This window comes from Mizuhopecten yessoensis, unplaced genomic scaffold, assembly GCF_002113885.1.
Source record: "Mizuhopecten yessoensis strain PY_sf001 unplaced genomic scaffold, ASM211388v2 scaffold7205, whole genome shotgun sequence".
NCBI classification, from domain to species: domain Eukaryota; kingdom Metazoa; phylum Mollusca; class Bivalvia; order Pectinida; family Pectinidae; genus Mizuhopecten; species Mizuhopecten yessoensis.
In genome coordinates, this window is record NW_018406933.1 from 53,702 (window position 1) to 71,604 (window position 17,903).

General features: G+C 32.7%; 1 protein-coding gene across 4 annotated transcripts in view; it reads right to left on the reverse strand.

Annotated features, from left to right (window-relative positions):
- LOC110453247 (beta-1,3-galactosyltransferase brn-like) overlaps positions 1–17,903 on the reverse strand; it is a 63,556-nt gene that overhangs the window by 22,282 nt on the left and 23,371 nt on the right. For 2 of the 4 annotated variants that reach the window (XM_021502118.1, XM_021502114.1), the window contains exon 1: positions 7,486–7,667. The exons of the other annotated variants lie outside the window; for them this stretch is intronic. The gene's annotated coding sequence lies outside the window, so the exon portion shown is untranslated. Of the gene's footprint in view, positions 1–7,485; positions 7,668–17,903 lie in introns of those variants that run through there. 4 annotated transcript variants of the gene reach the window in all.

The following is a 17,903-nucleotide window of genomic DNA, read 5'->3' on the forward strand; positions in this document are numbered from 1 at the left end:
ATTATCTTTATATCGTTGACATTTGTATAATATTTCTGTGAAAACTGCCTGAGAAATCATCTGTCTGTAGCTGCCACTTAAACTTATGAGAGTTGATTCACTACTGAAGCGCTCCCTTCCTGACAGTTCATGTACAGTGATGTGCCATACGATTTTCATGTTTATTGTGCCTGATCGATTCTTTATTAATTCATTTTAATTTTTTTCAAAAAATCTTTACTGACTTTATTTTTCGTCCAACACTCTTAAACAATTATGCACACAACTAAAAATCTACCCAGAATTGCTGCCGATAAAGCTCATATTTTTTTAAATCATCAGTTAGAAATTTAACCACGATAAGCTAATTGGCCAAAAACATGTTCATGAAAACTTTACACGTTGTAACGGTGGAAATATTTTCAAAAGTAACTTTTAAAGCGGTATAAACAATTGATACCTAAAAGTCAAAGGTATGGATGAATTAGATTTTATCAATTTTATATTAGAAATATAAACATTGAATAATTATCCAGCTGTCATTCTTAACAGAGGGAGGAAAAAAATGAAGTCAACAAATTTCTTGGAAGAAAAAGAAAAAAGAAAATGAAACACGCATAAAAACCAATGAAACATGGCGTGACATGGAAGACTTAAGTTTCGTCACTGTGTACTGTAACCTCGATGCTCGAGGGTTTGTACTCACTTTAGGTTTTGTCACTAAGTGTCATTGATCTACTGGTAACAGACGAGTAACTAGGTGATAGTATGCAAAAAAGGCACAATGGACATTATTATCTTTGAAGTGGCACTTACCGGTTACGATATTACAAGTGTATATACACACACACGTTATGAAGATATTAATCAAAATGTATAAAAGACCCAATCTGTCCCTGTAATTACACGTATTTTGCAACTCCCGGGTCATATTCGTTTAAACGTGTCCGTACAACACAAGTGGTCCACACATAGTGACGCTGGAATTTCATTGAATTCTTACATACATTGAAAACTATTTTATTGACAATAAACAGTCATATGGATTTGGCACAAGTGCTTACACCTTACTAGGCCCTATCCAATAGTGAAGCTGAAATTTCATTAAATTCTAAGAAACGAAAAGTAAGTGTTTGAGAAAATATCTGAAGTATATGTATAAAGTCATAAATGCATGAATTTTGCACATTACTTATTTATCTTATTACGTCAAACAAATTCCGTTGCGTCCTGAATCGCTGATTTCGAGAACAAAGATTTAAATCACTAACCATGTCATGAAAACGAGGTAGACTGTTTTTTAATCCAAAAGCTTGGACAGACTCATTTCCCCATCCTGGAAACTGAATAAGTTTCGCTCACTTTCGCTCTCTGCACCCCTGTAATATGTCAAAGCAAAATCGAAGGCTTAGTGTCCAACCCTTAGAATAGTTTGTTCGTTTGATGTACATCAAAAGAATCTCGTAGTCGCATTACGGTAACATTTACTGGCTTTGAAGTCGTGTGTCGCTCCTCTGTACTCTTCAAAAGACAGATATCAGCTTGGCAATTGGTCAGGGATTTTTTTCACGTGAGACCAATCAAACAGCTATATTGATGCCTTCAATTTTGCTATGACATATTCCATGGGTGCAGATAACGTAAGTGAGCGTAAACACTGGAGTGTAGAGGATGAGAGTCATGGAACTTATGTAGAAATACCACGAAAGACGTGCCTATAAAACGCTTTACAAATTACTGAACAACATTCTTTTTTTCTCCAAAAAATAAATAATATTGCTTCATAAATACATATTTTGTAAAATTGTGCTTAAATTTGAATAAGATTCTTAGTTTTGAACTCTTTTGTGAGAGATATTTGGTAAGAATAAAATAGCCCTTAACGTTCCTTTACCGGTACCAAGACCATGTAGCCTGAATGATCCCTGTCCGACTGGCAGAAAATAAACTTTGAAATGAGGGTATCGAGGATGCCCCATAGACCAACAAGGCTATTAAGACCGTTTGACCATTTAAATGTGAAACTGAGGTTAGGAAAACATGAATTTCAACGGCGAAGGGCGAATGTGAAGGGCGAATGTGATGTGAAGGGCGAATGTGGAGGGCGAATGTGAAGGGCGAAATTAAGATTGGGCGAATACGAATTTGTAACGGTTAATTGGGACGAGGCGAAAATTTCCCGGCGTGCTTTATTATTATTTCAATTCAGACACGTGCAGCAAGTCCTTAACCCAGAGTGAAATAGATAACATTCAAAATAGGAGAAACGTATAAACTTTGCATTTATCTGAGATGTTAGGATATAAGAAGTGCACTGTTTTTGTTAAAAATTACTGAAATCAACAATTATTTGCTATTTTGAATAAACCCATTTCGAGGTGGTACAATTTCTTGAAGCTTTTATATAACAGTTGGTCAACTATCAGCATTTATTTTCAAACATGTACTAATTTGTCTTAGGAAGCCATCAATTAACTGTGTGATATTTGATCGTCATGTGCACTCTGTAGCCTAAAGACAATTACATTTAAAACACGAGCTATAAATAAAAAATGAATACTTTGTCTCTGGTGGAAATATTGTATCCCCTACCCCTTCAAACAAAACTGTTATCAATTCATAGTGGGGTTTTTTCTTTTTGTGCGTTTTTTGTCAAAGAAGCTAGGATCAAAGTTCAAGTTTGTTATTCCATTTTGCGAATAAAACGGTTATACAAGCACAAAATAAATCTGCCTTTTAAAACGTTTCAGACATTTAAACATGTAAAGCAATCAAATGTTTCAGATCAGCAACAATTTGTCAGCATTTTGTGACAGGTCAGGATTACAGATAAATCGGGGCTATTACGAAATGCATTTGAAAGACTTGCATGTGTATTGGGTACAAATAAGTATTGGATTCAACTTCAAAGGTAATCATTTGATCTATTAACTGCATCTGCATGAATTTAATATGATTAACATGTAAAGATAAATATCAAAAACAGTTTTTTGAATAAAATCGCCGATACACAAGGACAAAATCAAACTCAATATCAATACTTTGTGCACACAATCGCCTGTACGGAGTAACTTATAGAACACATTGTCACATAATAAGGTTTTTACCACATATGTCACTTGTTTGTTGTTACAAATCAGTACATGGGTACGTTATGTTTCATTGAATGACAACAAACATGTTTAAGGTAGATCTCCATTTTAAATGTTTATTTTATGGAACTCCGACTTTTAGGCTGCTAATCTCACCTTCAGCTGTAACGCATTTCTCTCTTTCTTTTTAATAAAAGGACAACCCTGATACATTGTATACAGGGAATGTGTTCTGCCACGCTTAACCTACACGTGCAATTAGCATAAAGTAAACCGCAAAGGTTGTTCGATGCGTCTTTTGATCTAAAGTAAGCCAACAGGTTTGCGATACGCTCAGGTCTACTCAAAACTATGTATATGTGAGTGCTTTCTAACTTCTTTTTAAGATGTTTATTTGAAAATTGATATTTGAAATTGGTCATTAAAACTACATTGTAGAGTTATATATGAGCAATAAATTGAATTGTATATAGAGAATAATACATGCCTTTTTCAATATCTCACCCAGTATCAACCTGATATTTGTCGAGGATTGATACTGGGTGTGATATGGAAAAAGGCATGTTTTATTCTGTTTATTACATATTTACTGATAAAATACGTAATGATCTACTATATTATGATCTATTTTTCTTTGAAATATTGGAAAACGTTATTTTGTTTAAAAAGGAGTGTGATACGGTGTTTTGCGGGCCGATACGGAGCAGGCTGATACGGGTTTTGGGGTGTGATACGGCGGAGGCTGATATGGGTTAGAGCAATTGTGTTGTATCGCATATACAAAAAAACGTATTTATTAGTAAGTATGTAATACAAATAAATATTTCTATGAAATTGATATCCGCGATTTAAATTCGCGGGTTAGTATTGGCGCATTCATTTTAAAAGCTTATCTGTCGCGAAAATGAAGAGATGGACCTATACATAATGTAATGCACATACGATATTGACATTTAATTATCAATACAAGTCTCATCTTATTTTTTATACAGACATTATTTGATTCAAATTTCCGCTATATAGAAATTACAAGAAGAGGGGAATCATATGGCTATAAACAACGTTTGATCTGTGTTATTTTGGCGTTTGTTTTTCCGTCTAGAATACGATAAGGCTATCGTAAAAAGCAAACATTTAGATGATGACATTAGGCTGTTTGAGAAATGCCGCTCACACTGATGGTACATAAATGTTTATACCGCAAACACGAGGCCTTGTTAACAACTCTTAACTTAGAATGTAAATATATCGTATTGAACGCATCCACACCATAATGCTCACAAATCGATTGCAGCTGTGTTTTGTATGAAACCTTTAAAAGCGTCATGCGATATGCATGGAAAAGCTACGTGTTCATATGAATAGCAAAATATTCCTCCGTTGAAACACTTCCTACATAGTGTAGCTAAGCCAAATATTCATCCGTCTATTCAAAGCATTAAAGGAACAACATCACAATAGACTTTTGTATACAATTAGCATACTTTGTGTCAATTCGTTTCCAGTCGTAACCAGGAAAATGATATATATATAGGATCTTATATATGAAATGAAAACGAGTGTCAGATCCTTTTTATCACATTATCAAGATTTGTGGCATGTATTCGTTTAAAACGACAATTTCCATGCAACCTTTATATGTGAAAAGCCGTCCTTTTGACTCCAGCACGTTAGTCTGTGACGTCATGTACTTACGCAAAAACAATATTACATGGGTATACTCACTGGATATTACAGTATAATATGTGATAAATATTTGTGTGACATAAATAATAATGCTCACATGTTTCATATAGCCACAGTGCTATTTTGATGTCAAGTAATATATATATATATATATATATATATATATATCATATATCATCAATATTACATATTTATGCTCTGTAAAACTCTTAATAGTATGTATCTTAAAATTAGAATATCCAAGTTTTCATAATTTATTTTCATCACAAGATTAAAGAAACCGGTACACACCCGTACACGCGTTGTGCACCAGACCGCAACAGAGCAAACAAAACACTCTTGTGTGTAATGTTATCGATGAAACGTATCTCATGTGCAAGTAATTATTGCTAGTTTAACAAGACAAGAGTTCTGCTCATGGAATCAAACAATTGAATATGTTAAAAATAATAATCTATGTACGCACGGTGCTAAACCTTTATACTAGTGATCTCAGAGTTGTATTTAAGTTTAAAGAGAATATATAGCTCTGTAGAGGTACGGTAAAACTGACAGGTTTTGATCTAGGGTTGTTTTATTGACATTCTTTAAATCACAGAAACTACTTTTCATCAGGATTGTGAATGGACTCTTTTTGATGTCTGGTACCAATCAAATAGCTAACAGACTGGTACCAGAAATCAAAAAGAGACCATTTACAATCCTGATGAAAAGTGGTTTCTGTGATTTATAGAATGTGTGTGTTCGAATTTGTTAAATCATATTCAAAATGGTTAACATTATGCAGTGAAGGATTGGGAGATCGATAACTGATTTATTCGATTTATTATAAGTGCATAAGAAATCGTATATTTTGAAACGTATTCAAAGATGTATTCCAACCACAAAATATCCACTAATAACATAATTGACACATAACTTGGCAATATTTCCCCACCTTCCAATCAGAAGCAGAATTAATCAAAATTGGTATAATATGCATTACAATTATTTTTCATCTCACAGCTTGTCTAGCGATTTGTATTAACGATATATAAATCTGAACGGTTTTTCTATTATAGTCAAACGTACACTTGTCTAAATTACCTGTAGTTTAAGTAAATAACGAGGAGTAACAATTATATTTGTTCAACACTCATAACTAGAAACTATTATTAAAAAAACAAAAACTTTCCGTTTGTGTTAATTAATTATTCATCAACAATAACATGTATATAAAATTAACAAACCATATGAATCTCTAGAAAGCATCGACCGGTTTTCAATACAAAATTGAATGACACACCATATCTCGATATTTTCTTTTTCTAATTTTTTGGAATTTGAATAAAAAATTATAACTAATCAATACATGAGTTTACATTTACCTTAATGCATTATTTAGTTTTAGAATAACACATCTTTAAAATCATACGAAGACATACTGATTTCAAATTTAAATACATCTAAATTTTATTTTCATAAGTTGACAACAGACACCTGTGATTCTGCTTGAATTGATTTAAAATGTTACTTTAAATTTGAGATAAACATAAAAATGTTATAACGTTCTAGCTCCAGAACCATATATGTATTCACACGAATCTCTGTAGAGATGGAATAATAATAGATTTAATGCGCATCTATTTTATACAGCCTTGACAAGTGATGAGATTTTGTCAAAATGGCAACATGTTCAATTAACCAAAATCATTACTGACATCGATTAATTTCTATGAATAATGATCTTGTTAACAAAGTGTATCATAATGACGCTTATTTCTTGATGCAATTTAATTTCGAGTGTAGAAGATGCACACACGCACAAATCCCAAATAATTATCACGAACATTTAATAAATTCTTTGGATAATTGACTTGTCAACAATGTCAACAGAAGTGAAAAGAGTTTTATTGACCTTAGGTCACAATGTTATGACTTTAACGCGATTTAATTTCGAATGTATTGAATGCACACAGAGAGACACCCACACACCACAAAAAACCAAGAGGAAATAATAAGTTGATGTGGTATACACTCTTGCAACATAACTAACCACAATTGAAAATACAAAGGTATTTCAACAACCCGTTTGTCCTAAAAAACAACACACTGATAAACATTGTTAATGTGATGAACTAAACATGCAATCATGTCTCTAACTTGCTGACAATTCGGGCGATATTACAGATGTACCACCAGAACCAACAACCATAAGATACAGAACATAAGTATGATCATATTCCGTAATAATGTAATATAATAGATTCCAAGTACTCAATACAAATATTAAAATATCTTCATCGTATCTATCATTCCCTAGGATCTTATCATGACAGATAATAACTACAAATGAATGCAACTTGGCTCCTGGTTTTAAAGACTGCCTAATATCTGCTTAATAGCCGCAAGAGAGTGGTACTTTGGAGATATTAAGAACGCAACTCTTAGATCAAATTCGGTCAAATCTGATCATTAATCAGACGCGTGATCCATTTTTAGATTATTGGTATTATTCGTAAATGTGGCGTTTACAATGATTTTAATATTGTCATAAAAATAATCAAGAAGGTAGAGAAAACAATTCTTAATCATCATCAAAACCCTTAGTTTAGGAACCAATTGTAATCTAAACATTTTAAAACATGTTTTTAAGAAATATATAAATGATTTCCAAATTCAATTGTTGCAGTTCATTCCGAAAAAATAATATTTTTCTTAATCATTAATAATAGGATTATGGCCTTACCTTTGAGATACGTCACACAATAGAGCTCAGCAATGGACATCTTTAAACCAAGCATGCCATTGTACAGCGAGTAACTACACATATAGTCAAATAATGCCTCACAGCCCTGCGTAATCGTTCACGCTCCAGTTATTTGCAAGGACTACTACCAGAATACTTACGTACGACTCTGTTTATCATCGCTTGGGGATACCACCAATATTTATATTGGAATTAAACAAAGAACAGTGATAAATATAGAACTGCCGATAAAACATTTATTTTTCTCTTTTAAAAAGCATATAGTGAAGCTCAGATGACTTAATTAAGTTTACATATGTTTGAGTGTTGCTGTGGCCTGGTCTGTCCTGTCAAAACTAGAATTTTTACTTTATTTTTTCATAGATTGTTTACTTGACTGTATATTCCTGAATGACCCATCGACACAATTCTTATTTGGGGGCCTTACAGGCAAGATTGTGCTGTGATCAGCACCGAAAGAAAGCCAATATAGAAACGTTTAAAGGTACAAGAGGAAACTGTTAAACTACACAATAGTTTCGTTACACTTTGTTTCTTTCCCTTCAAAAGCGCATGGATGTATTTACTTAACATCAATATGTTTGTGACTATGTACTCTTAATAGTGAAATGCTAATTATTGCTTTCAAAGCTTAAGGACTTGGGGCGTTAAAGGTCATGTCTGGCCTCATCGGGGATTTATAATTAGTTGTTATACTCGTAATCTGGAATAAATTCGACAACTGGTTGATAAGATATGGCATTAAACGAGAAACATTAACTTGCATTTCCACAATGAAATGCGTGAGTATCGTCTGTACTTAGAGATTTGGTTGAAAACTGGACATTTTTAAGAGAATAATCTAAACACTCTTCAATTTTTTAAAGCTTCCACATTGTCATACCAGTATTTATTCCTAAAAAGATAGCCCCAATTAATTGATATGATGTTTTTAATAGACTATGGTAAATAAATTCAAGTTTAAATTTTAACTTTTTATGAGGCCAAAAATGACCCATAACGCCACAAGTCCTTCATCGAACAGGATTTGAAGAACATCCTTTCCGTCGGTCCTGTATGCTCCAGGCATTACAATGCTATTTCATGGAAACGTACATGCATATATATATATAAAATAGTTCAAGTAAACCTACTAGGTTTTGGGGGATAACAGGTCAAACATTGAAAAGGTTAACTAATATTTATTTCTGGTAAAGCCTTATATGCTATTAACTTGGTATAATTGACATCAGTCAAAAAAGTAGTTTATTCAAAAAGTTCACGCCTTTTTTTGAGTTCACCGATCATTTAAAGAATAAAATTTCGGTTATTCCTCATTATTTCATCAGAAAAAAAGACTTCTGTAACTGCAACGCAAAATGATAAAATATCGTTGTGCATTTATTTTTCTAATTTTTCGGCCAAAAGCATTTCCAAAATAACATTATTTTTTTCAGTTTTTGACTTTGCATGATACAAAAATATGAAAATAGATTAGAGAGAATAGAGAGAAAACATCAATAAAAACATTGCGTACAAGGACTGCAAGGCACCTCAGATCATTGAAATATTGCTATAACCTGCCCTTTTACAGCAGAGGTTCCCTAGAAGCCCATTCGCACCAAAAGCATATCCATAATAATAGAAGTCATGGAGTGTACAGAAAGTTATATTGAATTATCTTATATTCTGTCTGAGTAATTTGCTGACTCAAAGGACACATTCGCTCACAAAAATACAATATCAATATTCGTGTAGTGATTAAAAAATTACAACAGGGCCCAGTTGATCAAATTGTGTCTAGCTTAAATCAGTGATTAGCAAAAATCTATTTTTTGTGTATCTTTTAGAAACAATTATTGAATTAGTTACAACTTCCCAGTTATTAGATATCAAGTTGAGTGAATTTATATGCAAAATTGTAGGTTGAAAAATGTTGTTTAACTGTGATTAATCTAACAACCTTAAGAAAAACTGAGTTTGTATTCATGAAATAAGATTTTAACATAGGTTTATTCAATATATTTATGGTTTTTATTCTTTTGAATCATTACAAAAAAATGGAACAAATGAAAATTTTTAAATTTAATAAGTTATAACGGCTGAATGGTTTCCGTTTGAATAAAATATGCAAATCGGCCTTGCATCTAGGAGCAACTATGATCCTGCCGCAGTCGTCTATTTACGGTAAAGTCATCAATGTTTTCTGAAGTATTGTCAAATTTCTGAATAAAAAAATGTTATGAAATTGAAAATGTTATGAAATTGAAATATTTGAATTTAGATAAAATTAACAGAGAAAAATGAATGAGAGCCCTCCTGTGTGAGGACACCATATTGTTTAGGGGACTGACTCCAGGGCTCCCCAACCCTGGCAGTTCCTATCAATTTATTTATATATATATCTGTATATACTTATCAGTATTATATATATATATATAATATTTGGCTGGGGGAAATAAAATATTTGAAAATAAAAATAAAAATAAAATAAAAAAAACATTTCTGAAGTAGACAGCCGACCACATTGTCTGTGGCACATGCATGAATCATTTCTAAGAGCTCATACTATCGGTAAACAGACAAAACAAACATTTATAGAAATCTTTCAGAAGCACTAATACACACAAACCACACTCACCAAATCCGTCTGGTGGCAGATTAGGGAAATTAAACAGGTATTATTGACTATAATTATCAAAGTGCTTCATGCTGTTTGTCGATAAACAGTTTTTATTTTTATTTTGCCTTAATTTTACCCTAGCATTGATGCTGTTAACCAGATATATCAAATCAAGATATTTAGTGAGGAAATTCATATTCAATGAGAGTTGGTTTCGGATTGGTATTTTTTCATTTAGACTTTACGTAAATCAATATGTGTTTGAACATTTTTCTGTTGATGGTTACGGTAAACACTTCATAACAAAGCCAGTGATTTCGAAATAAAGGTATTTCCCAAGATCGGGTTTTCCACTGACAGCGAAGGTAATTTAAGGACGGGTCTACACTTGTGTAATGTATGAATGGGCTAAAGGTGGAAATTTCAGATTTGCGAAACGCCACTGTCTATACTATGCTGGATCCTTTTGTCCCACACAATGTCATTATTCAACCGAAATAAAGAACGGGAAATGATAGCCTTCCGGGTATCAATGGCATGCACAGTCACGTAGGAAACATTCGTAAATATATTTACTGTTGTCAAGGTATCCCATTGAAAATTATAAAAAACAGTCTTAAATCGATCACGATATTGAATTTCAAATGGCATTGGGACAATCTATGTTAAGCCAGAGCGTACATATATAGAACAGGTTTTCAAAGAGTCTTTTCTTAATGAGAAAATGGCATTATGGTAGTAATTCAATTTCTGATATTTTTTTAGTTTCTAACATGTCATAACATATCGTCGCCATTGACAGGATATATGTTGCACATTATTTTGTTATTTCACGCAGTGTACATTGAGAGTTCTAGAGCTACACAAACTAACACAGATGTATAATGCTTATAGATCTACACTATAAAATATACATAAACGTCGTGTGAGTATAGTGTTAAATAGCATAGACACCACTGTCTTATGAAACAGCAAATGTTAATGATCCCGGTATCTATTGCCTTAAACAAACAAAACGTTTCCGCTAGAAGTGTAAAATGATATGCAAACCAATTTTATTAAAAAACAACACTTAATTTAGTCGGTAAAGAGTGATAAAAAATAATATTAACCTCATAATTTTATTCTTTTTATCCTAAAAAGGAAGAAACATTTTTTTTGGAGGGGTTTCAAAGGTCAAATAAGTACGTGCGTCACCTGTTTATAACTGTCATCTTTCAATAGCTAAAAAAAAACTGTCTATAACTTTCACCTGTTTAAAAATCCTCCTGTCTATCACTACATTATACCGCCTATCTATAACAATCAACTTTTTATTTATACCATCTATCTATAACTGTCACCTTCTATATATACAGCCTATCTATAACTATCACCTTGTACCATCTATCTATAACTGTCACCTTTCTATATATGCCATCTATCTATAACTATCACCTTTCTATATATACCATCTACCTATATATAACTATCACATTGTACCATCTATCTGTAAATATCACCTTGTACCATATATATATAACTGTCACCTTGTACCATCTATCTATAACTATCACCTTGTACCATCTATATATAACTGTCACCTTTCTATATATACCGTCTATTTATAACTACATTGTATCACCTTTCTATATATACCATATATCTATAACTATCTCCTTTTTATATATTCCATTTATCTATAACTATCACCTTTATATATATATACCATCTATCTATAACTATCACCTTTATATATATACCACATATCCTATCTATAACTATCACCGTGTACCATCTATCTATAAATATCGCCTTGTACCATCTATCTATAACTATCACCTTGTACCATATATCTATAACTATCACCTTTCTACAAATACCATCTATCTATAACTATTACCTTTCTATATATACCACATATCCTATCTATAACTATCATTTGTACCATCTATCTATAAATATCACCTTGTACCATCTATCTATAACTATCGCCTTGTACCATCTATCTATAACTATCACCTTTCTATATATACCATTTATCTATAACTATTACCTTTTTATCTATACCATCTATCTATACCTATCACCTTTCTATGTATACCATCTTTCCTATCTATAACTATCATCTTGTCCCATCTAAATGTATCTATAACTATCACCTTTATATATATATACCATCTTTCCTATCTATAACTATCACCTTGTACCATCTGTATATTACTATCACCTTTCGAACAGTACCAGTAGTCTGCAATTACCATCTGTCTATATTTACCCAAGTACAATACCTAGCGTCTTATAACTACTGTACATAGCTATCTATTGCTACGTTAGGGGAAAACGTGTTACGTTTTACTATCTGTCTCCATCATTCAGTTCAATACTTGTCCATATATTTTTATTCTATATTCTTGCAGCCTATTGGTACATGCGTTAATATATCAAATCTGTTTTGACATTCCAACTTGGGTGGTACATTTCTGCTGTCAATAAACTCGGAATTACCAAGAACTCCTTCTTGATCAAATATCACATACGTCATTAGGCACGTTCTTTGTGTTCTAGTCATTCGACTTAGCATTGTATCATCTTAACGTGAAATATGATTGGTTAATACTGAGTCACGTGGTATGAGATAATCTGATATTCGTAAAGGTCGGCCTAAAAACGTGTAACCTCTTCCGAACTTAGGTAAAACAACAGGTACCGATGGGAGCTATCAAAGTACAATCTCTATACACCGTTTCTTTTAGAAGAATCGTGACAAATGGGCGTCTACTGTGATATGTGTTTACTAAATAGAGTTTAGCATAGAGGTTTAGAGAAATATATGAGTTAAGTTCCCAGTATCTTATTACTGTCAATAGCAATCCAAACAACCATACTTTATCCAAGTTAACTTCATTATACAGTTTGACTAACACTTTTAAATATCAGGACCGGTATTTTTGAAAATCTTTTTTAGAAATAATTTGGAGTTATTATTGTTTCTAATTTGTTGGCCCCATTAAATATTACTAAGCTGATAAGCTCTGATAAATTTGAGTTCTTATAGACTCGGCAGGAAAATATGAATTTTAAGACTTGATACAATAAGTCCAATTACAAAACAAACCAATAAGTTTGTTAATCATTTGAAATACCTTGCGCTCATTTTTCATACTAAAATCATGTATTAATACGGCCAGCCATAAAGAACCTCGATATGATTAGACTTAAGTATGTACGGTCCACATCTAAGACTTATCTTGGATGTATCTGCCTTTAATTGAGGAAAACCTGAAAATTTGCAGTGGTTACTATTTTGCATCTTTTAGTATCTTTTAGCCAGCTTAAGCATATTTTTCGGGTCAATGACACATTTCATTCTTCATCACGTCATGCTGTAGTTAAAATGTACATCAACACAACAAATATGCATAATAATGCATCAATATCAAATCTATAATCATTTTTTTATATTCAATAGGATTCATCAGTTTGGAAATATCCAGTGGGTACGCCCACTTTCGCTCTCTACACTCCTGGAATATGTCATGGAAAAATTGAAGGCTCAGTGTGCACCACCTCATTGATGAGACAAGAAGACTAGTTCGATCCTTTGATATACATCAAAAGAATATCGCGGTCAGATAACGGTAAAAATTAACAGGCTTTTAAGTCGGGCGTTTCTCCTTTTTAATGTTCAAAGCCAGGTATCAGCCTAACGATTGGTCAGGTTTTTTCACCTGAGACCAATCAAACAGCTATCGTCGTGCCTCCAATTTTGCTATGGCTGACATATTCCATGGATGCAGAGAACGAAAGTGAACGTAATCCCTGGATATCGAGGATGGGAAGAATGTATCATAAACGTTTTACTTTATACAAGAACAATGTACGTTTAGTACGTTCATTGTCTGTGTGTAAAGTAAAACTTTGATGTTATCTTTATACATCCAAGTTCAAACTAAAACTGTCACCAGAATGGTTGGAGAATAATATCCCGGCCTTTGCCAAAAAATGTTAGAATATTTCTTCCCAAAGTATTTTTATGTAAAGGGAAATAACTCAATAAATTGGTAAGGTAACTCAAATATATACATAATTTATTCACATCCCCTCTGTTCAAGGACACTGTGTAAAAAAGTATCATTGAAATCGTTAAAGTACTTCAAGGGGAGTAGAGCGAACAATCCTGTCTTTATAGACAGACGGACAGACGGACCGATAACCCGATTCGACTACCCCTCCCCCCTTCACAACTTCGTTTCGGGTATCGAAAAATATTCAAAAGTTATATCATGCATTCCTCGACCCGCCATTTTTCGTTTGAACAAACTATAATATCTTTTTTTTGGTAAAGCTAAGTGTTTTTAGATAAGATTTTTGTCTGCTTTTATATTTCGTTCATAAAGTATAGTTCATATCGAAAGATATTTATATATACGTTTTTCGTATAACCGCTGTCTTTTTTATCATTTTATTATGAAATATGTCAAGTATGTTAATTTTACTTAAACTGTTTCTGTATAATGCTAATGTTTTTTGCTGACTATAATTTCTAGGGCAATGTAAATATATCACGGGAAATCTAAATCTCTAAAAAAAAATACCTATATGAGGGAGAGTTGATTGTAAGGGTCGAATACTATTTAAAAAGTTGACTACAACATAAGTCTATTCTTTGCAGTGTATTAGTTTGACCTAGAGTTACATTGAATGTGCCATCGATGGAGCAGAGGAGCCTACCCTTGCGGAACGTTTGGTCTTATTGGTCCAGTACTTTTTAAATGGCCGCTATGCAAAAACTTAAATTGTTTATATTTTGCCCATTTTTTTAATGATTTTCATTTTGAATTACGGTGGATGGATATATTATTTAACCTTTTAAAAACAAACCTTTCACATGTTAAAAAAAAATATATAAATCTTCTTCGCATGACATAGCTTGTTTAATGTAGCAATTTGATCAGTGCAGATCTCTGGTGCACCAAGTTAAACCTCACGCAACGCTAGATAACTATAAATATCTGTAATGAACAATATGTTGTTATTTAAACGGGGTTGAAGTTGACATTCTTCACATTGAAACAAAAATTCGGTTACTGCCATACATAGTCTGCGAATCTAAAAGACTATGTTTGTAAACCGATATAGTATTTGTACCTAAATGTTAGAAATGCATTCCTTATGATCAATTAAAAGATTTTGCGATGTTGGTATTACTTTGTTGTTGGTGTGGTTTGGTGCGGCTTTACCGATATAAACAAATCTTGCAAAAGCAGACTATCTGAGTTCAAACAGTTCGCTCATTGACTTCTTCACAAATACTTTTAAATCATTGCCTATTGTATTTCCTATTAGAGCAACGACGGCCGTGAAACTATATGTATTAATTGTAATAAAACAAATAGGCTAAATGGTCCAATTGTTATTTTTATTGATCTACGACAAAAATTGGCGGTGTTTATTTCACGTTAGTAAAAAACACAACAACTCCAATGAAATTGTTTTGTACTTTCAAACATATCTATCGACGGTACATATATAAGATATAATCAATATGCAGTTTTTATCTCTATTTACTGAAAAACTTTAATTCGTCGCTCAATATTTAGCAAGTAGATTCAGAAAGCTAACGTTAACATACAAAACATAGCGTACAATCAAAAGAGTTTTTATTGTTGACATTTAACATCGTCTTATCGCGGAATGCAAGGGTAGGGGGCCCTAGCCGCACCTATCTTACAACATAAAGCCTTGTATAGGAGGCCTCTTTTTCATCTTTACACTGTAAGTGTGTTTGTTTAAACTTCAACAGCACGGCAATGGTAACTACTCATACCATCAATGAACATTACAAGGTAAATAGTAATGCATTCGGAAACCTAGCGGCCAAGTTTGAAATGAAAGCGGTTAAGTAGAACAGAAAACACACAAAGACCATTGACGATCCTTTGACGCCAGGGAATGGTTTTAGTGCGCTTCCCTGTAGCGTAGCCTGCGAAGAGTGCCCTATGTGTTATCAGTTTATTTTAACTCAGCTATTTTAAACACACGTGTTATCATTTGTTTTTTAAATATTGTGAAATCTAGAAAATACAAAACCACTTTATATTGCATTTTGTATTCAAAAACCTGAAATGCTAAATTTAAATGGGTTTATCTAGGCACAAATAATAATAAAATAATAATAATAACTTTATTTAAAGACGATCAATTATTAGGGTCGTACCTATCTTCCAAATGTCCTTTACATATATGTTCATGTATATAATATACCAATGCAGTCAGAAAAACATCAACAGGTATACATGTACAATATTACAAAACAAAAGAATACCAAACATTTATAACGAAATAATCTGGTGTTCATATAAAATATAGGTGGCGCCTCAACCTACTTTGTAACGAAATGTTTATTAAACCGTTGCAATATAATTCCCAAACTAAAAACTAATTTCAAGATAGCTTACTATTTGTATTTGTTGTTCCGTATCTTCAATTCAATATAGTTTTAATTGAAAATTTGTTCAAAATTTTGCTCAGTTTCAAAATTTCTCCTTTAGTTAAAATTGTTCAAGATTGGCTTGAACTTTGACATTTTCTATTGAGCTTATGTTTCTTTAAATCTTGTTCTCACTGCTTGAGGATCTCTATTGAGCTGAATGTGCTTTAAAATTTTACCCAACTTCATGTCGTTGAGATAAAATTGCTCATCAGTATCCTTAACTCCGACTATGATCTATTATTGATTGAAATTTTACTCGACTGTGTAATTAAGGATTAATTTAAATTTGCATGAGATTTGTCGAGGTCTGTCTTTGAGGAAACAAAGCTTGGGGAACCCTTACTACAAATCGGAAATTGATCGACATTCGAGAAGAGCTATTTCTTGCTTCAAAGCAAGTCAATGTAAGTGTACACCAACTAAGTCACTGTAATGAGCTTCCGTGAAAATTACCTCAGAGCGACATCAGTGAAATATTGAAAATTTGCTCGATAGCCTACAGATGTACCCAGACCAGAGCACATCAACCTGGTGCGTGCTATCAACCAATGAATGCATAATACTCGTAACACGTTTTAATCGATTTTCTCTGTTGGAAATCGTGGGCATAAAATGAGATGCGTTTATGCATGTAATTAGCTTTGGGGTTTGGTGTAAGAGATCGTTGTGAACTGTTTGAAAAGCTAGGTCACAAACAAAGACTCTGTGTTACATAAACAAAAGAACAGTGGTATTTGTATGTTATGGCTTGTGCACGATTTTTCTAATACATCTGAAAGTGATATATACAATGTATTAATGTAAAACATATGGTGACATTTTCCCTTGGGAGAAATAAGTTCAACACACTGGGGCTATTCTCTAACAGGAGATAACACATTCATATCTTTATAATTCCTAGCCTTTGTACCGCCTCTAAATGAACCGACTTGGAATTATACTCAAGGCACATAAGACCTTTCACGTTTTAGCGATTCTCGGAACTCTCTAAATTTTACCTCCGAATAACATTACTTCTATAAAATCCTCTCTGGTTTTCATGTAAATTGTTTCATATTTCATATTGCTCTAGCGCATTTCGACTAANTCATAAAATTGTATTAAAGCTGACTAGGCTTTTATATAGTCGCATATTAATAACCTATAGTATTCAAAATTGATTAAATATGTGATTTATTATGTTGTGAGCAAACATACCCTGTCTGCATAGGGATCAACTGAACTAGTAGCGGATAAAGAGGGAGTCAGTGTAAACAAACAAAGGTAGGGAAACGACGTTACACTGCAGGGAGGCCATCACTATCAAATAATAATAATAAT